This window comes from Papio anubis, chromosome 11, assembly GCF_008728515.1.
Source record: "Papio anubis isolate 15944 chromosome 11, Panubis1.0, whole genome shotgun sequence".
Taxonomy (NCBI): domain Eukaryota; kingdom Metazoa; phylum Chordata; class Mammalia; order Primates; family Cercopithecidae; genus Papio; species Papio anubis.
This window is the reverse complement of record NC_044986.1, coordinates 6,699,665-6,721,332: the sequence shown is the minus strand read 5'-3', so window position 1 is coordinate 6,721,332 and position 21,668 is coordinate 6,699,665. Positions and strand designations below refer to the sequence as shown.

At 46.3% G+C, this 21,668-nt stretch overlaps 1 protein-coding gene and 2 long non-coding RNA genes across 6 annotated transcripts in view; 2 read left to right on the top strand and 1 right to left on the bottom strand.

The window, feature by feature from the left end:
- Positions 1–21,668, bottom strand: part of C11H10orf90 (chromosome 11 C10orf90 homolog) — a 244,148-nt gene that overhangs the window by 192,974 nt on the left and 29,506 nt on the right. The window lies entirely within an intron of this gene.
- LOC116269398 lies at positions 10,041–17,344 on the top strand. The gene is made up of 3 exons (XR_004176858.1): positions 10,041–10,125; positions 17,043–17,171; positions 17,262–17,344. It is a non-coding gene; the product is annotated as an uncharacterized LOC116269398 (long non-coding RNA).
- Positions 17,337–18,139, top strand: LOC108580492. Of its 2 annotated transcripts, none has more exons than XR_001891615.3 (3): positions 17,337–17,424; positions 17,667–17,800; positions 18,065–18,139. It is a non-coding gene; the product is annotated as an uncharacterized LOC108580492 (long non-coding RNA). The 2 variants fall into 2 exon arrangements; XR_004176857.1 differs by having other exon boundaries at positions 17,996–18,086.

Below are 21,668 nucleotides of genomic sequence, written 5' to 3'. Positions count from 1 at the left end.
ACAGCCTCAACCTCCTGGGCTCAAGTGACCCTCCCAGCTCAGCATTCTAAGCAGCTGGAACTGCAGGTGCACATCACCATGCCTTGCTAATCTTTATATTTTTTCTGTAGAGATGGGGTTTTGCCATGTTGCCCAGGCTGGGCTCATACTCCTGGGATCCACCCACCTCAGCATCCCAAAGTGCTAAGATTACAGGCGTGAACCACTGTACCTGGTCATTTTTTCTTTTTGATTTTTAGAAATTCCTGATATATTCTGGATGTCAGATACAAATCCTTTGTTTTATATAAATCAATGATCTATTATCTAACATATATCACAGATATAAATTATCTTCTGACACTCTGTGGCTCACATTTTTATTTTTTTACATGGTGTCTTTTATGAGCAAGAGTCCTCAATTTTAATTAAATTTTACAACAGTTCAACTCAGCAACCTTTTCCTTTATAGTGTCTTATGTTTTTCCCATTCCACAATCATGAAAATATTTTTCCATGCCATCTTCTAAAACCTTATTGTTTTAGCTTTTACGTTTAAGTCAGTAATCCATCTAGAAGCAAACTTTTATACAAATTTCCAACTGAGTCAGGAACATTTTTCCACCTGCGTCATTGCTGTGGCCCCTGTGCCACACACCGGATGACTACACCTGCGAGTCTGTGGCTGGGCTCCCAAGTCTGTCCTTAAACTAATTCCACACTGTCTTGATTACTCTGGCTTTTTCGGCATTAATCAATTTTTACAAATATTAAAATTCACATTGTCAATTGTCACTCGTGTGATTCATCCTTAGGACACAGTCTTGTTTAAAAGAATATCATTCATTAATGCTAAAGGAATTTCAAAATAATTTGAAACTTTTATTTGTGTTTCTTGAACATTATTTCTTGGCACCTTCTCCTTTACCCCACTCTCTTATTTTCCATCTTAGAAGCCAGAAAAAAATAGAAGACCCTCTTTGGAGGGTGGGAGAGAGGACAAAAATGTCAGCAAATCCAGAATCATTCTTATTGGTCAGTGGGGGCTAGAAAAAAAAATGCTAGAAAGATGCACTGTTATTAATTTGCTTTCATTTTGTTTGGTTTTAAATTTACAGAAGCTATAAAAAAACTTCACAAATTTCAGTAAACGGAAGGGAGGATGATCTATAGTTCCAACTAGCTCAACAATTACGGATTTTTATGTATTTCTGCTGGTCTTTATTTCATATGTATAGTTTGTCACTGCTTTTAAATTTGACATAAGAATTATAGCATGTTTTATATTATTGCAACCTCTTTATAACTTGTTTTAAATGAATGTAATATTTTATGAAGCATATTACCAAAATGTAGATAATCTTTTCCCTGCTATTAAACTTTTAGGCTGCTTTTGATTTTTCTTAGAATAGATAACACTGCTATGAACATCTTCAAGTGTACAGTTGTCTTGACTCTGTTGAATTCTGTTTTCCCAGTGGATTTTACTACTTTACATAACCACTGGAAACATTCAGCTTCAACAGATAAACGTAGATTTTACATATAAATTGTGAATTACTTTACACTTTAGTGGGGATGGATATTTCTCAATGTGTTTCCTAGTTACATCTCCTTTTTCATTCTTTGTACATTGATACAACAAAGTCTTAACATTTTTCTAACCAATTTGTGTGACACTTACTGACAAAAACAGTCGTTATTTGCTTTTTATTCGACCTTGTGACCCTTCGTGTCAGGAACAATGTGGAATTTCTCTTCAGATCATTGGTGGCTGGCAAGTCATTGGCATGCAGTGTGTGCTCAATCAATTTTTGCTGAGTGGATGGAGTTGTGTTTGTTTCAAGTATTCTTCCCCATATATTCCCACCATCTGTGCTTTGTGCATGGAAAGAATTAATAAATGTTGATTGTTTATTATGATAATGATGACATATGGTATATTTATTTTTAGTGGCATCTGCCATGAATAAGAATCCCCAATTTGGTTATTTCAGTCTGACAATCTTACGGATTGTTTTTTCTGAGGTCGTTCCGCTCATTCTTGATATTAATAAAAATTCCTCTATATGATGAACATAGTATAAATATGGAACTTTAAAGAGAATTCCCCTGACTTTGCTTTAACTCATTAACATGCAGCTATTCATGCTTGACGATTATTTTACATTTCAGCAATACTGAATACACTGCACTCTCTCTTGTTTCATGGTCTTTGAACATGCTAATCCCCACCATTTCTACCACCCCTGCCCTACACCACCCCCTAACTGGCTTATCCCCAATACCTTCAGATTCCCAGGTTAGCAAGCATTATCCTGGCCTATCCCTCCCATGGACTGGTTGGGTCCTACACTATTTTCTCCTAGAACCTGGAATGTGTTCCTTTTCATAGCAGCTTCTACACAGTGTGAGAACTGTCTGCAGGGATCATGTCTGGTTCATTCTTATGCTGACTCCCACCCTTCACTCCTGAATCTATCGCAGTCCCTGGGACATAGTAGCAATCAAAGATTTATGGTGGAGTGAATTGAAATGAGTGAAGTAAACTCCACCTTCGCCAACCTTCTCTAGCTCAGCTGATGAATAATATTGTCAGACTTAGAAAGGAGACTCAGACCCAACTTTCCAATCTTCATCACCCCCGCCCACTGGTGAACTCTAGTCTCTCTCCCCTGTGACCCAGAAAAAAGCCTCAGGTTCCAAGCCTAGGTACTCGATGACACTGGTTCTCAACTAGAGGTGATGTACAACCTCCAGGGTTTCGTTGCCAATGTCTAGAGACATTTCTGGGTTTTATCTCCAGAGGGAGGAGGTACTACTGCTAATGGGTAGAGGCCACAGTGCAGCTAATATCCTACAGTGCTCAGGATCCCTACCACCATAAAGAAGTTTGTGGCCTTAAATGTCAATAGTGCTGAGGTTGAGGACCCCTCCTCTATGAAACCCTTCCCAATGACTCTAGCCTCTCACCCTCTCTGCCCACTACTTAGCAGTCTCCATTCCCCTGAAGCCTGAATGACAGGGAGATTTTTCACTAGGCGTAGCCAGGATGCCTTTTTATGCAGCCGCAGTCCCTGGCTCTGACAGCGTCAACCATGCTGTAGTCAGAAAGGCACACACACTCCTATTATGCAAAGAACCTCAACAACCCTTCAGATACCTACTTGACATAAAATTATTTAATTTACATGTGCAAGCACACATTTTCACACAGACTCCTCATTGCTACAAATTAAGTAGCAATATTGGAAGGCCTCACATGAAATATTAAGAATAACATCTGATTTCAAAAGTCTCGATGCAATCATCCTCCACAGGAGATGTAAAAGTTAGAGACAATGGCACAGGCAAGACCTCAGGCCCGACCCTGCCTGGCCAGCAGCTCTAAGAAGTGTCGAATGAGCTCACAGCTGCATGTCATTGCAGACTTCAGAGGAGTGTTTTAAAAACCCAAGTCAGAGCAAGACTTTCCCTGCTCAAAACCTTTCTTGGGCTTCTGACTTCACCTTGAGCATAAGCTAAAAGGCTACAGGACCCCCCCCCCCCCCCCAGTGAGGCCCTATCCCTTTTGTTCATTGGCTCCAGGCTGGGCTCAGAGCTGTTCTCAAACCCTCCATGCATGTCCAGACCTCAGGGTTTTGTCTTCTCCAAATTTCGGTGTATCTCACTTCCTCCCATTCCTCAGGTCTCTCAACACTACTTTATCTGAGAGGCCATCTTCAATAAGGTAGTACACCCTGTTTCTTTGTGGTCACTCACATCATTTTATTTTCCTTTGCGGAGCTCACCAACACCTGACAATTTCTATCTTGATCTGTCTCTCTCCCCAAGTGGAATGAGAGCTTCATGAGGTTGGGCATAGTGGCTCATGCCTGTAATCCCAGCACTTTGGGAGGCCAAAGTGGGAGGATCATTTGAGGTTAGGAATTTGAGACCAGCCTGGTCAACATGGTGAAATCCCGTCTCTACTAAAAATACAAAATTTAGCCAGGCGTGGTGGTGGTTGCCTGTAATCGCAGCTACTCTGGAGGCTGAGGCAGGAGAATTGCTTGAACCCAGTAGGAAGAGGTTGCAGTGAGCAGAGATCACGCCACTGCACTCCAGCCTGGGTGACAGAGACTCCATCTCAAAAAAAAGAAAAGAACGAGCACTTCATATGACAGGGTCTTTGCTCAAGGCTATGGTCCCAGCCCTTAGAAGCCCTTAGCTTCTAGAACAGAGTGAATATTTAATAAATATTTGTGGAATGAATGACTCCACCATCGCGTTTTGGGGTCCACCCTGATAACACAAAGAGATGAGGAACTTTGCTGGTCAACTCAGCAAACAGGTATTAGAATCCAATTGGGGCTGGGCGCGGTGGCTCACGCCTGTAATCCCGGCACTTTGGGAGGCTGAGGCGGGCAGATCATGAGGTCAGGAGTTTGAGACCAGCCTGGCCAATATGGTGAAACCCTGTCTCTACCAAAAATGCAAAAATTAGCTGGGCATGGTGGCAGGCGTCTATAGACCCAGCTAATGGGGAAACCCAGGAGGTGGAGGTTGCAGTGAGCTGAGATTATGCCACTGCACTCCAGCTTGGGCAACAGAGTGAGACTCCATCTGGGAAAAAAAAAAAGAGAGAGAGAGAATCCTACTGAGGTTTTGTGAATGCTGGCATTAGAGGATGATGACGAGATAGTATAACATGGCCCTTTTTGTGTGTCGCTTTGCATTTGAAGTTCTCAGCAGAAACTGCCTCTAGCTCACCTAAGCCAGTGGGATTTGGGGAGCTCACAAAATTGCTAAAAAGGCTAAGAACCAGACTTGGAACTTAGCAGGAACTAAGTAGGCTCCTGGGAACGAAACAGTAGAGAGTTAGGAATGGTTCCATAGCTGGACAGTCAGGATAAGAACCTTGAGTCAAATAACCTGAGATTGTTTTATTTCCTGCTTATGTTACTTATCCCAGGGTCAAGGTCCCAGGAAAGAGCACCCACAGGCGTCATCTTTTGAATTTTTGCTGAGTGTACAGAGCAGAGAAAGGAAAGGTCTGGCAGAAAATCTGCCTAAGGGCCCCATTCGTCCCCACAGTGGGAGACAGGCATCCATATTTATTCCCCACAAGGTTGCCTGCAGCAGGTTAAGGCCTACAAAGAATGTGGCAAGCTAGTAGAAAATGGAAATGAACCCAGCAGTCAAAGATGGACAAATACCCACTTGGCCCTTGCCCTCAGAGAGCGGGCAGTCTATTACAATGTTAAACTCTATTGTGAAATCACCTCCTGTTAAATCACAGTTATAGGAGGCATCAGGCCTGGGGCCCCCAGGCATGCTGATGCAGGGAGCTGGAGGCGCTGAAGAGAGTGCCTGATGGGACCCCAGCATCTCCCCCACAGTCTTCCTTCTTGGAAGTAGAGCGATTGTACGTAAGCAGACACTCATGTGCCATTTCCCCCGCCAGCCTCAGGGCCCACGCTGGACCCCCTTCAACAAATGTCCTGGGAGCCCCTGAGCCTCAGCAGCACTTCCTCAGCATTATCCACTTGACACTTGTCCTGCAAGACACTCATCACACAGAGGCCAAGCAGGATTGCAGAACTTGCAGAAATACGTCCATTAGCATAGTGAGGCCCCTAGGAGGCCCCTCAGTAGAGAATAGAGCTCACCACAGTGTTCCTTTCCAAACTGATTTGACCACAGGACACTTTTATAAAATGTAGCAGGTGTTTAGCATCCTGCTTAACTGTATTCTGTGGAACATCCTTCGGGAAACTCCATCCAGAGTCCAGGGTTCTTTTAGGGTGCACTCCTGCCCCCCTTTTCCTGTCTGGTTGGCTCCAGTGCATCCTGACGGGAGAAACTCTGAGCGTAGAGCTTTGGGGGAGGCAGTGCAGGCTCTTTTTGAGTTTGCTAATGATGTTTGGATGACTCTTTCATTTTTCTAAAGGTATCAAGGCCTCAAAATGAAGTGAATAGGTGGGAACATGGAAATTAGCTTGAGGGCTGAAATCCAACCTTATTCCTTTACATCATTCATTGGAATTTTTATTGCAATCTTCAATTCTGTGGATGGAGACCTTCCATAAAATGCAGAATTCCTTCACAAATGTGGGAAGGTGGGCTGGGCGCAGTGGCTCACGCCTGTAATCCCAGCACTTTAGGAGGCCGAGGTGGGCTGATCACTTGAAGTCAGGAGTTAGAAACCAGCCTGGCCAACATGGTGAAACCCCATCTCTACCAAAAATACAAAAATACAAAAAAAAAAAAAAAAAAGCCAGGTTTGGTGGCAGATGCCTGTAATCCCAGCTACTTGGGAAGCTGAGGCAGGAGAATTGCTTGAACCCAGGAGGCGGAGGTTGCAGTAGCTGAGATCGTGCCGCTACACTCAACCCTGGGCAACAGAGCAAGACTCCATCTCAAAAAAAAAAAAGGAAAAAAAAAGTGAGAAGGCTCCAGGCACCGTCAATTTCCTGGGAAATAAGCCACTCTCTTCTGAACAGAAGGCAGGTATCATGGAAGGTCCTAGGGAAGGCTGACCATTGCCTCCACTGCCCTGTCCACACCCTTAGGACAGAAGCATCCTGGAACAGAGAGGGAGGGGTCCTTCCTTCATTGTGACTTGCATCTGTATTGTCCTGTGGGGACCATTTGCATCCCAGAACCCACAGTTGTCCGGATGAGGAGGGAGGGAAAGAGGTCACCTGGCTGGTGAATGCTGAGTACAGAAACTTCTGTTAAGCTCAGGGGTGCCGGACGCTTGGGGTCAGTGCAAGAACTGAAAAGCCACGTGCCTTGCCTCGTGTGTGAAGGGCTCATTACTATGACAATAAAACCTTACCCTGGCTTGAGATATGTTCTTCCAACTTAAGGAAGCATTACTGCATCTTTGATATCACAATTAAAACGGATCAGTAAGGAGAAATAATGATTGATCTTTGAACTATTGTGCTGATGTGTTAAAAGTGCTAAAATGTGCCTGGAGCAGAAACTGAATCACAGGGATCAATACACTGAGCTATATTGGTGCCATGGCTGCAGGTTTCCTGATAGGCCGGTGCTGGCAATGAAAAAAACAGAGTTGACGCTGCAACTGCTTCGCCAGGAGCATTCACCTTGGTTTTTCAGTGAAAATGTGACTGTCCTTGGGGCTGTCAAAACTTCTCAACTCTTCTCTGTCTGCAAGGACAATTCCATCCAGCAGCTGCCTCGGCTGCCATGACAAAGGCCATGTTGCTAAATTCAAAGAAGGCTCAGTGAAACCAGGTTGACTAGATAGGAGTGGTGGTTTCAATTTTTCCTTTCCTTTCTTTCTTTCACTTTTTTTTTTTTTTTTTTTTTGAGATGTAGTCTCACTCTTCCACCCAGGCCGGAGTGCAGTGGTGGTGCAATCTTGGCTCACTGCAACCTCCGCCTTCTGAGTTGGAGCCCTTCTCCTACCTCAGCCTCCAGAGTAGCTGGGATTACAGGCATGTGCCACCACGCCCTGCTAATTTTTTGTATTTTTAGTAGAGAGGGGGTTTCTCCATGTTGGCCAGGCTGGTCTAGACTCTTGACCTCAAGTGATCCACCCACCTCGGCCTCTCAAAGTGCTGGTATTACAGGCACGAACCACTGCACCCAGCCTCTTTTTCTTAAACTGTGAGTATAACTGGTTATTTTCATTTCTAAGAAACGGTTCCACTGTAACATGTCTCATGAGTGATGAGGATAATCTTCACTGTGGTTCATATGGGTGTATGGAATCGAATTTACCAGGAGTGAGGCCTACAGGGAAACTCTGCAAAGGAGCACACGTCTTGCTTGTCTCTATGGGGTTCCTGCCTCTAGCCTGGAAATCATGGCCGGAATTCCAGAAGTTTGACAACTCCAAGGTTAAAAGGAAAAAAGAAAAAAAAGAGGTGAAGCATAGGCAAAAGGGAGATTCGCGGTTAGAATACTCACTGTTAGTTCATTTCTACCTTGTGGCAGTTAAAGGTAAAAAGGAGGAAGTTAATAGGCTAAAGTTATGCACTGTAATTTCCTTTCTCTTGTCCCCTCAGCAAAAAGAAAATCCAGCTCCCAGGTACTCAGCAGAATCCTCCTCCCTTGTCTTTTTTAGGCAGAGTCTTGCTATGGTATCCAGGTTGGTCTTGAAATCCTGGGTTCCAGCAATCCTCCCAACTCGACCTCGTGTGTAGGTGGGACTATCGGTGTGCGCCTATGTGCCTGGCTATAAAGCAGAACTTGTTTTCATGTTAAGATGAATAGTGCTTTTTGATTTCTCAAAATGCTGTGCCAGCTTTCTCTGAATATGAGAAAACTTGCTTGTTCTTTTAATCTCAAAAGAGCAAGTATCTCTTGAAAAAATGCATGGAATTATACCCAATCTATAAAGTATACATTTGTCTTTATTATGAAATTAGTTCCCTCCATGTAATGTGTGAAAACACCTTCAACTGGCAGGGAAGAGGCCTGGATTCCAGCCCACTTCTCTGTTCTGTGGCTCAGTTTTCTTATTGGACAAATGAGACAAGGCAGCCTCTCAAGAGTTCTGGCTTTGACATTCTTGGGATCTCCAAATGTCCATTTGCTAGAGAGAATTTAAAATGCCAAGGCCTATGTCTTATTCATATATTGTCAAGGCCATTCTCAGAGTCCATTAAGTGGTGGAAGGGTAAATGGGTGGGTGGGTGGGTGGATGGATGGATGGATGGATGGACAAAAAGATGAAAAAAATAGGATGGATTTGGGTGATTGGATGCTGTGTTTGTCGCTGTATCACAGCTTCTTTATTTGTGGAGAACTCCAGGACTCGCCATGAGCCCTCTGCTTGGGGTCTGGCCGTCACTGGGAACACTGAGTGGAGCCCAGGGGGAGGTGTGCTGATCTTGCCAGAGGTCAGGCTCCCTGATGCAAGGCGAGTTCTACTGGCTCTGCCTCTCAGCAGTGAGAACAGTTCAATAAGTAATTTGGGGATGGTTTTGCAGAGTGGACAGTTCTGAACACTTGGCAGTAAGCAGTCCTGACCTGGGCGTCTCCCCAGCCACTCGCTTGCCTGCCTCTCCTGTATCTAGTCCCTGCAGCTTCTGCAGAAACCAGGGTTGCCTGCCCACTACTCACTCTCTATGTTCCTCACTGGCAGGAGTGCAACTGGAGATCCCAGCCATTACAGAGGGGCAGCAGCTGGGCTGGGACAGCTTGCACCTTCCAAACACACTGCTCTCGTGGGTGCCCACCACTGTGTCGGGAGACACTTGCTGTACCCTGTGGCATACCCTGGCCTTTAAAGAGGTCTCTGCATGGTGCTTCTGTAAGAATCAGGGCTCTTAATAGAACTCCTTGTGACACTGCCAATGCACAAATTAGGATTCCAAACACAAGCCAGTGTTCCATACAATTACGTCCTCATCAGGATTGGAAGACAGAAGCAGCCTTCAAATGTGGCAGTTAGGGCCCTAACTGTTCGCGAACGATGAAGGCTGATTTCTACAGCATTCATTTACCATCATTGACCTCTTCCTGCATTAATTGTGAAGGGTAAAGACTTTTATGTCGACAGCTTCTTAAATGCTAATTCCATCTTTTTGGTGAGAGAACTAGAAGCCCAGCTTATCCTAGCTAATAGGATGAAAGAGGCAGACACTCCTTAGCAAAGAGTTCTCGTGAGCAATGTCTGATGGACACATTCTAATGAAGGGGAAACATCTGGCCAGAGACCATCTCTTCGGCACCCTCAGATAAGCCTCCTGCCTGATGCACAACACATCTCAATTACCAAGAAAGGTCTGTGTAGAGACAAATGGCAGGTGTTAAAAGCAAGAGCAGGAGACGGAGCTACCAGCTGCCCGACAGATGCAGACATCTGAAGGGATCTATTCTTTATGCAATGACTTGAAAGGGGGAAAGTTTTCAAAGTAGCTTTAAATTCCATATATTTTAAATTTTAGTTAAACTAATCAGGAAAACTGAAGCTCACAGGGATGACTAGCCATTTGTAGAAAATAGGCTTATAAATAATACGGTCATGAATGTTTTGTATTCCAGGTGGATACAACATCCCTTTCCATTACTAAACCCACATACTTGGTATTCAGTGAAGACAGGAGCCACTAGCCCTGCAAAGCACTGTCCAGAGACGGACCCGGCAGAGCAGGATTTGCTGCATATCAGCTGCAAGGAAAGGTGAGCGTGGTGGGAGGGAGGGGTCTCCAGACCCCAGTGATCGTCTGTAAACCTCACTGCTAGACAAGCTTTTCTTTTACATTCACCAACTTCTCTTTTAGCTTGCAAATATCTCTGAGTTTTATCCTGCATTAACTATATGACATTGTTCATATTTCTTTCCTCTTAAAATATAGATAATAAAAATAGCAGCTGCCTGTGTGTGCACTGCATGCAAGGCATGGTGCCGGCAGGACCATATTTCATCTTCTTGATGTCCCTGTGATGCAGGGACTATAACTGTCCCACTTTAATAACAAGAAAATGGAGCTGGAGAGCTTAAATCCCTGATGCCCTCGTACTTCACCAACACGCTGCTCTGCCTTTATGTTGAAGGCCTTCATTCAGCAAATCCTGTCTGGACCCCCACTCTGTGCTGAGTCCTGCAGATGCTGGATGAAGAGGGCCCAGCATGGCCCCAGTGTAGTCACCCTGTGGATGAGCTTGTCGGGGTTCAGATAGGTGAAGGAGGAGGGAGAGGTGACTGTGCTGATGTGATGGCCCAGGCAGGGTTCTGAGAAGCATAGAGGGGCCCTGGGCTTGGTAATGGTGGGGTTGGGAATGGGGAGAAGAGCGCAGAGTGGGGACAATGAAGAGGAAGGTTGAAAGGACAGAACCTTCACTCAAGCCAAGTCCGTCTGATGGACACTCCGTGTGTCTGGTCTAAAGTCAACAACTACCATGAGTGATCACCCAGGGTTGTCTGTGGCTCCGAAGCCCCCACAAGCACCATGGTGACAACGGCTAACAAGCAAGTACTCCAGCAGCAGGCCAGGTTTGGAGAGGTTACTTATTAATCAGTTATTTATTATTATTAAAAATAACAATCAGTAGCTCTTGGATCTATTTAGAGGATGAAGTGAAATGTGACGTCATCTTCCACCCTCCATTCCCTTACCATCCACATCCAATGCTTGAGCCAAGCCTGGGGCTCTATTTCCAACACCCCAGAGGCCAACACCCTAGGAATCACCCTCTTTAACTGGAACAGCTGCTGCAGGCCTCTGGTGTGTTTCCAGCATTCACTCCTGCCCTCCTCCGTTCATACCGTCAAGGGAGATTCCGCGTGGAGCAGAGGACACTCACTCGCACGTACACCCTTCCAAGCCTCTACAAGGGGCCATAGCAGTTTTGTACTTGTCATTTTGTCTTACATTTCTTAAACAGCGTTGACCAGATTATCTAGGTATTAGACCAGAATCTGTTCCAGCATGCACAACAGTCTTCTCACAAAGCAAAACAAATCCTGTAACTCCCTCCTTTTGAACCTGTTAGCAGCTTCTCCTGCACCAAACAGGTAATTCGCCTCTGTTACCTCAGCCCTCCTTTCCAGCTCTCCAACTTGTCTTCCTACTACTCACCCCATTTCTTGGTAGGATCAAGCCACAGTGAGCTTTCTCTTGGCTCCTTGAACACACTCGACCCGTTCCTTCCTCAAAACCTTTGCAGATCCTGCTTCCTCTCCTGGAGACAGCTGCCCCTTGCCCTGTTGCTTGCATGGCAAACTCCTATTCAATCCTCTCCACCTGAAGCAGAGCACCCCTTGGTTTTTGCTCTCTCTTTGTTGCGATGATTTTACTTGTTTGTCCACTTCATGTTTGTCTTTCCCGAAACACCAGAACATAGATTTCAGGAGGGCAAGTTCCCTTGACATCTTGCTCAGCATCGCATGCTCAGTGCCAGCACAGTTCCTGGTGCATAGGAAGTATTCAGTAAGAGGGGAACCACCCTTCCGATTTACCCACCCTGTAGCTCCCTGGCCTCTGAGATTGCAGAACACCACCGACACCAACCCCCAGGGCAGGGACTTGAACAGTCAGCAAATGAAATTGAGGACAGGCAGCATAAACACCAAGACCCAGCAAGCAGATGCAAAGGCAGCAGCACAGAAAGAACGAGACAGTCACGAAAGAACCGCAACGTGGACCTTCCTCTGCAGCCCAAGCACTACGTGGTAGGAGTGGTAAGAGCAGACGGGGCAGGCGTCAGACACTGATACAGGGGACCAGACACTGTCCTCACGTGTGTAGCTGCAGATGCCCCAGTAGAGCTGGAAGACAGTAACCCTGGGGAGCAGCCCTAGAATCCCAACACAAAGAAACTGGCAAAACTCATCATGGGAGAGATGAGGAAATTTCCAAGAATGACCTCGAAGAGACACCATGTTGCCCAGAAACCAGAAGTCTCATAGTTCATAAGTGACGATACGTTTCAGGCCAGGTCTGCCTGACCTCGAGGCCTTTCCACCCCACCCTCTAATGTTGCCACACGTCCAGTCCCCATCTGTGTATTGGGTTCTAATGCTGTGTTGGGTGCTGGGGCTGCAGCGAGGAGTGTGACACCGGCATTTGCTGGGCCTCAGGCTCCCAAGCCAGCAGGCATCCAGCACTGCCTCTCTGGGTACTCAACACACCCCAGAGCATTGAACCCCACTGCAGTCCTGGGGGGAGAAATAGGACCTTCATCTTAGGCATGAGCAATTCAGAAACCCCATAAACTACTGGACTTTTCTAGCTCTCAGTATTCTCATCTATCAAATGGGAATATTTATTTATCCCATTCTCATGTAGTGGTTGTGAAAATAGCACAAATCCTTTTCAATGCCCAGTGAATTGGTGGGTGTGGAGTTGGTCCCAGACAATATGCACCTGCTGCTGCCTTGTAGAAGCATGGCAATAAGGGCTCCAATTCTCTATGGCCCCTCCCCAGGGCCCCTGCTCTTTTCAATGAACTTTTAGATCTTTTGATCAAGAGGTAAGGTCTATATTTCCACCTCTAGATTCGGAGTTGTGCCATTATATTTGCTTTGCTTTGAACGTGAACTTATGCATTTCCTTTTCTGTGCTTGGCCCTGGCCTTCACCTTGTGAACATTTTTAGATAAGCCTGAGTGAGCAGAGCCATCACCCCAACTGACAGCTCACTGACCCCACACACGAGTGGGCCCAGTGAGAGCAGAATGCCAAAACTGCCGACCTGCAGCCCTGAGACCTAAAGAAATGCTTGTTGTTCCATAAGCTACTGAGTTGGAAGACACTTTGTTTATTGGCATTGTGGCAACAGATACCTGAATTCCATGGCTGTTCTTACCCAAGCCCATGCCAGGTCCTCTGACACAACGGCACTTCTGGATCTACATGGCACCTGCTGCCACAATCCAGACATGCCCCCTACCCCTGGCAACCATGTGATAAAACTACCTGGAAGGGGGTGATGTCCAGGTTCTGCAGGCATTTTTCATCCTCCCTCCATCAACTGCCCAAAGACCCATGAGGCAGGAATTTTGCTGATGGGCAAGAAATGATGCGGAAGGGGAGGCCTAGGACATTCCAGGGCCACATGGTGTCTTGGAGAACACCTGGCAGTTTCTGTCTGAGGTGGAGCAGCACACAGGAGCTGTGAGGTCACCAACCCCTGCTGACCAGCTGTGAAGTACAGGCCAGGAGACAGGCCTGACCACCCAATGGGGCAGCCTGATGGACACAGCCAAGGCCAAGGACAAAGCTGGCCATTGCAGGGCTCCTGGCCCAGAAAGATTTGGGGCAGGAGGCTCTGTGGCAAGCTGGAAGAAGAGCAGCCCCTCCTGTGGGATGAGGCTGTGGGAATAAAGAAGCCAGGTGCGGGGACAGGCTGAGCATGGAGGCCAACTGTGCATGTCACTAGCAAGCGGGGAGATGCCTGACTTCCTGGGATGGCAGGCTCCGAGTGAGCTCTCAGGTCATCCAACCGGTTGTCCTTCCCCTCTGTGAGACCCACCCCAGTGCTCACCGTCTTTCCCTCTTCCCAACCTCTCTGCTTCCCCCAACATGCAGGAAACATAATGCTTCAGAACAGAAAATAATTACACGGACACACCTGTAAGCATCTGTATCTTTTGGCAGGTGGGGAGGTTGAGATCACGCACTGCTAATTTAAAAATTAATGATTAGAATTAGTCACTACTCATCAGGGAAATTCTAATCAAAACTACAATGAGATATCACTTCACACCTGTCAGGATGACTGTTATCAAAAAAGAACAAAAGATAAGTTTTGGCAAAGAAGCAGAGGAATTGGAACCTTTGCACACTGTTGGTGGGAATGTAGAATGTTGCAGCCACTATGGAAAACAATGTGGAGTTTCCTTTAGAAGTTAAAAATAAAACTACCATGTGATCCAGCAATCCCACTTCTAGACATACATCTGAAAGGATTAAAATCAGATTCTCAAACAAATATCAGCACTCCCATGGATATTGTAGCATGATTCACAGTATCCAAGATATGGAATCAACCTGAGTGTCCATCGATAGGTGAATGGATAAAGAAAATGAGGTGTATAGGCTCAATACAATACTATTCAGTTTTTAAAAAGAAGGAAATCCCATTACAACATGAATGAACCTTGAAGACATTATGCTAAGTGAAAAAGCCAGACACAAAATGACCAATACTATATTATTCCACTGATATGAGGTATCTAAAAGAGCAGAATTCATAGAATCAACAAATGGTGGTCGCCAGAGCTGGGAGGCAGGGAAACATAAGGACTTAATAATCAATGAGCATAAAGTTTCAGTCCAGCAAGATGAATCAGCTCTAGAGATCCGCTGTACAGCATTGCACCTAGAGTCAACGATAGTGCATTGTACCATAAAAAAATCTACTAAGAGGGTAGATCTCATGTTAAATATTCTTACCACAATAATAAAAAAGAGATTATGATGACTGTCTTATGTCTATTACAACTATTCCTCAAAAAAACAATGCAAGGTAGGTACTACCATTTTCACTTACAAATTGTAAAACTGAGTCTTAGAAATTAATTAAGTTGTTCATGGTCACAGCATGAACTGTGGAAGAGCTGGGGTTCTCCAAAGCCTCCTATTTTTCACCCAGACACTGACTCTCAATCTTGTCTCCTAAGGAAAGAGCAGTATCCTTTGATACAAATTTTAATCCATGCTCTGGGCACCCCAAGCTAAGAATCCACATTCCCAAACTTCATCACACAGTACAGCTTTCTGGAAGGGAAGTCCCTGACCCCCAGTGTTGCCTGTTTTCAAAGGTGTCCAAGAACAGGGTTTGGCCAGCCCCCCCACTAGGCTGCCTGTCTCAATGTTTAATCACCCTCATAGATTGTTTCCTAAGTCTCATAAAAAGAACAAATCAAATTTAAGCACACACAAGGCATTAGTGAACACCACATTCAGAGATGAGTTGGTAGCTGGACTCCTGCCAGCACTGGTATGGAGGATCTAAAAGAAGCTATAAGCTGAGGGTCATTAAAGCAAAGCTATTTAATACCGGAAAAGGAAGAAAATTGTAAAGCACTGTCCTATTACAGATTATTGCTTCTTCCCATCTTCCAGTTAAAATCCAGGGCACACGTCTACCACCTCTTCTCCATTCAAGGTATGGGGGGCGGGGAGAAGAGGGGCCCGGAACCATTTCAGCCTTGAAGAGCCCAAAATATCAGCTGTGGCTTAAGGGCACCAAGATAATCACATTCGTAAGAGCTGTAAAATAGAGTGGGCTCAGGATTTAGGAACTCGAGTGCAGATCAATAAAGAAGCGGGGCCTGTCTCTGGGTTAAAAAGGACTACCACAGTGATAACTTGCTCCTTCCACGGGGCTCCAGATTAACGAGGTGCAATCTCAATATTCAATGAGAAATCGGTCAATGTCACTCAAATGGTCTGCACTCCCCTCCCAGACCTGCAGACAGTCGTTTTCAAATCCTGCTTGACACACTAAGGGATGTCTCTAACTGCTCAGGGGAGACTGTCCACCTGGCAGGGGTGCTCACCGCCCTCCTTCAGCCACAGCTTCTCTGCTTTAATCTGGTTTATAACGTGGCCTCCCACAAGATTTTCTTTTCAGAAAGATTTCCATTTAAAAATATAAACTGCTTTAGGGAAACTTAGCCCTCTGTGATCTGTACTCACTCCAAACGGTCAAGGTAGTTTGAGAGACACAGATACTTCACAGCTGAATCTCTTACAGCATTATTCAGGAGCTCTCCCCTCAGCACAGAGGTCAAACGGTGGCATTGTCAAATACCAGCCCAAAGGGAGAAGGTTCTGGGAGGTTTTATAATCATAAGGTCTCCTCATGTACCTAAGGTAGGCATGTGACATGAAGCCGGTTGAACGGGAAGCCAGACCTTACCTGTCTTCTGCTCAAACACAGGAATACAATTTGCAGCAGGACACGTGACATCCTTGTACCCCTTGGAAGCTGGAAAGGAGTCACTGGCTCTAATTTTCTGTTTTTGATAACAATGACCTCTCACACGTGTTACAAGCTGTTTCTTCTCAGCCAGGCGTGGGCCTTCCTGCCTACCGCATTTCACCAAGGGGAGTTAAGGGCAAGTTATCAGCGGTCAACCACACACAGAGAGAAAGAGAGAGACCCACTGCTGAAAAGAAGAGAGAAGCAAGCAGGTTAGGAGGTAATTCGTTCCAGAAAAAGATGCTGTATGATAATGATTTCATGGCCAACACTCTGACATTTTTACCGAGATATAAAATAAACCATGAAAAGTCATAGGTGTACAATGAGAGGACAAATAATTGTGTTTTGTTTGGCAGTTGCTTCACTCCGCCTGTCCTTGTCTCCTCCGGCTCTGCCACATTTCAGCTGCCAGATAAATATTCCTTTTCTGCTGGGAAGCTGGATATTAACATGACCATTATATTAAATAACACAACAAGCTTCAAAAATACATTTAAATCCTTGTGTCGCTTTCCATTTACGTTGCATTTGTTTATATGCTTTTTTTTTTTTTTTTAGAAATCCTTTCCTTAGATAGTCAACTGAGCAAAAGCCACTTAAAAAAATAAATAAATAACACTTTAGCTCATAACCAAGTCTATTCTCTCCACGCCTTATTAACAGTATTTCACCAAAACAAGCAGCATTCCGCACAGCGGGGACCACAAAGTTTGGGAACATGCCTTCTCTGTTCAGTGTTTTCCCAATAATATACAGCCCTCGGAAGGAGTGTGTGCCTTCCAGTGATTATTTGTAAGTATTATTTTTCTCTTGGGGGGTGCTCTTGATATACAACTAGCAATTAATAAGGAAGTCGAAACAAATAAACCTCTTTCTTTAAAGGAGCCTAAAATCACACCAAAAATAACGCATAAGCCCAACGCGGACTTCTGCAGAGGTTACGGTTCTTGCTGTGGAGTCAGGCAACACCAGGAGGAGAGAGGCTGATGGAGTCAGAGGAAGATGAGGGGCTGATGTCAGGAGGAGGGCAGATTGATTCAGAGTGGTGAGTAGAAAGCAGACACGAGGGGACATGTATTCTGTGTCGTCTCAAAGTCCTATTGATGTCTGCCTTGGAGATGGGCCTGATTCCCTGTCTCCATGCCCCACCCAGACTTCATCCTAGACTTAGCTCCTACCTCCCATCAGCCAGCGCATTCTCCCACCAGGGGGTTATTGAGTGCTTAGGCATAGCACTGAGACTGGCAAGCAAAATCAGACAGGCCTCTGCTCTTGTGGAACTTGTAGTTTGGATGGAGGAGCAAGTATTCATCAAATCCAAATCAACCTGAAAGCATGACTGCAACGGGCACAGTAGGGGAGAGAACAGTGGACACCACCGATTGGTCATGACATCGGGCTGGCTTCCAGAGGACATGCAGGTAAGGGGCTACAGGTCAGGTCGGTGAGGGTCATGGCCACTTAGCAGGATGGAATCCACCAGCACGGGCAGGGATCCCGAAGCAGGAGGCACGTGGCGGCAGAGGGTGGGACAGAAAGGGAAGGAGACAGAGTGCGGGGTGCAGGGCCCAGGGCCTCGGGGCCTTTTGCACAATAAAAATGCTCCTTATTCCAAGAACAACTGGAAGGCATGGAAGGGTGTTAAGGCGGGGTGTTGTGGCCTGAGCAAGTCGTTCTGGCTGTAGGTGGAGATGAGAATGAGGGAGGCACAGCTGGGCTATTGCAGGAGTCCAGGCCAGCATGGCAGCGGCAGAGAGAAGAGGCTTGCCCCAAAGATGATGAGGCGGCAAATCAGAGGGCCTTGGTCACGGTTGGACACTGCAGTGAGGGAAGGCAGAAAGACTCCAGGTTTCCGGCGTGGCTGGCAATGGCGGTGCCGTTGCTGACATGGAGCAGCATTCCTGAGTTCAGAGCGACGGCGGGCTCTAGGTCGGGGTTCGCTGGGCCCCCCGGCCTCCCTGGACCCAGTCTAGAGCTCAGATTTCTGCATTGCTCTGGGAAGTGAGTTCATGACTTGGATCTGATTCCTCTGCTTGATCCTGGGACCTCAGGAGCTCTGGATGGGGCTGGTCATGAGCCAGGGATGTGTGTGGGACCTGGACACCACCTCTTTCCACTGCACTCCACCCTACATTCCCAGTCACCCACCTGTGCCTCTTCTGAGGACTCTGTGTCCTCTTGCTGCAGCCCTGACACTGCCTGACTGGTGTCCACACGTGCCTCTCACCAAGCCACTAGGAGCCAAGTCTCAATTTCCTGTCTTCCTGCCCCAGCAGGTCTCATTCTGCCCACTCCTCTACATCTTCTCTCTCCCCCTGCCAGGCCCTCCTGGTGAAAGGCCTAACATTGAGGTCCAGTATGACATGTGCCTTGACATCTGGGGAAAATGATGAGGTCCTCGGATGGCCCGTCATAATTCCTCTCCCATGCTGCTCCCTCAGATAAGCTCCCACAGCCAAACAGCCCTCCTTATCATGGGATCATAGGAACCCAAGGTCACCCCGCCCTCTTTTTACTACAAAGTCTGCCTCCCACAGACCCGATGTGTTCACACAGTTCCTCAGTGCAGTCCTCATGTAGCCCTGCAGGACACACGGAGCCCTCCTCCCTGGAGCTATGAGCATATGGGACCAATAAACAGCTGTTGACCTCAACTGCCCAGTGCTGGGTATCATGTGTGGGCATTTCCATCACACTAGAGCAGCAATCCCTCCCTCATCACCAGGGTGAAGAGGAGGCCATTAAAACAGCCTTCTATGGGATAACTTTACGCTGAGTAACTCTTAGACATGCGGGAATGACAATCATTTGGATGGACAAATATTACACCTTTATTTCTTAAAAACCCAGCAAACGCCAAAGACCCTGAGTGGTGGTTTTCACAGGGATGCTCATGATAACTTCTTGGGCTCCACACCTGTAGGCTCTGATGCTACAGGCCTGGGTGAGGCCTGGAGACCTATTTCTGCTCTAGGCTTGATCGCAGATTCAGATGCACCCCTCCAGTTGGGAACTGCTGCCAACTCAAAGCCATTTATCCTGCTCTGTGGTTGCAGGAAAACCTCGTCTCCGTGGCACATGGTGCGGGGTTGCTGCTCAGCCATCATATTCAGGTCTCTTAATGATATTTCCCCAGGAGATGCTCCTTCCAAGCAAAGAGAAAAACCAGTGCCAGATGCCTGTCTCTCAGACCTGATTCAGGTCTTTATTCAGATCAGGATACTGACGCCCAAAGGTGCCCACCCTGACGCGCATGGCGAGGTGGAAGGGCTCAAACATTTCAGAGGGGAATTCAATGAAATCATGGGTAGGTTTCTTCATTCCACTCTTCTGAGAATGAGACATGGACTGTGCCCCACATGTCTACCCCAATGTCTGATTTCCTCACATCTGGATGAAGTCTTCTTGCCAACTGCCTTGGTACACAAGAGGCAGGAACTGAGCATTCATGCCTTTGAAAGGAAGCTGTAAAATCTGGCTGATTCATTCCTGTCTGACACAAAGCTATATAGACTGCAAAATCTGCAGTTGAGCTCTTTTCGTGTACAGCATTTTACCAATTATTTTTAAAATTAGATTATGTTACCAGGTGATAGGCAAAGGCAAAATTAGAGGCAGAAACACATACGGGGGGAAAGAGTTGCTTATTGCACTATTTATGGGTGATTGCAACAAAATTGGGGGTCAAGGCCCAGGGAGCCACGAAGCAAAGTCGAGGATGGCACAGGAGCACAGCGGCTCTTCATAAGAGGGCACCCAGGTGTCATGCAGCCCCAGTGGCAAGGGCCGGTTGGTCTGCTTTCTCTCTAATAACATCCTACCCAAGCAGGCAGAACAGACTCAAATGCATCTCCTTATGTCCTCCACAGGAAGCAGGAGTAAATGCGTTTTATTCTCCAGTGATCCGAAAAGCAGCGCTGCCTTTTTCCACTGCCGCTGTGCACAGCAGGGTGGATGCTAGCTGGAGAAAACGCCAAGCAGACCCCATCCAAGCCACTTCTAGGGGAGCCTCTGTCCCTCTCGACAAGGGAAGCTGAGGAGCAGGTCAGGAGCCTGTTGCTCAAAGCACTTGAAAAAATCTTGAAGAGCAGAAAGGCAGATGTTTTCCCCGTGGGGTTCTCGGTCACTCACACGCTGATTCCCACCCTGCTCTGGCTTGCCTGGGAGGGTGAAGTGAGAGCCTCTGAAGGAGAAATGGCTCCAATAGCTTCTTCAGACAAATTATGCCATTCAAGCTATTGAACCACTTCTCCCTGCGGATCCCTGAGCTTGGAAATACAGAGATGAGTAAAACAAGGTCCCTACACTCAGAGCCCGCGGTTCTGGAGGGAAAAAGGATGAGTCAGCAAGGTCACGTGAAAGGATTGTGGCTGTGGTTGTGCAATGGACAAAAGGCCCTTGAGAGACCGGGGGTGGGGTGGGGCAGGTTGAATCAAGTTTCAGTCAAAAGAAAGGGTTTTATCAACAGAAACATATAGAAGGGTTTTCAGACAGAAGAGTCTCTGGACAAGGAGAGAGACAGGCAAGAGCTGGGTGCAGGGTGCTTGCAAGGCCGTGGACCTGGAGAAAAACCCAGAAGGATAAATCAGACTCTGAAGGGGAAAGGCACTGAATGCTATGCCAGGGAGCTTATATTTTGTCCTCTGGGGACTGATGTGATTTTTGACCAGAGAAGTTGCATTGATTGGAGACACTCTTATAAATTGTTGAACACATGGATTCTCCCATGGGCAGGGAGGAATCTATGAGAAGGAAGCGGATGGAGTGAGGTACAATCAAAGAGTTTCTGTATCAAAAGATAATCCACACACTGAAATTCCAACAATTAGAGGCTTCCTAAAAACCAGGTGTTTCAGGGAAAGCAAACAGATAAATGTGGTGTCCCTCCTATACCTCGTTCCCAAAGAAACTGCATTTACAAGTGGCTTCTTCTGGAAAAGAAAATGCATGTAACTCACACCAGGTTCTGGGGTGTTTGTAAGGGATCCTAGAACAAACCTTCCGTGAATCATGACGAAGGGTATGGGGTTTATTGGGGGGCAACTAATGGTTTAATTCAGTACTAATGAAATAGAAACTATTGTTATGAAGGAAACAAATCACTGCTTTTGTAAAATCTGGAATAAAAGAACAATCATCCTCAAGTTTAAACTCATCAATCAAAGTTTAAGTTGTAAAGGTCAGGTTTACTTGATCAGGAGGAAGAAAATTCCATGCCCTCTGGCCCTGCCTTTTTCTCTAAACCAAGTGAATTGGTAATTAAAAGTTCCAAGTGACCTTCATCATTTC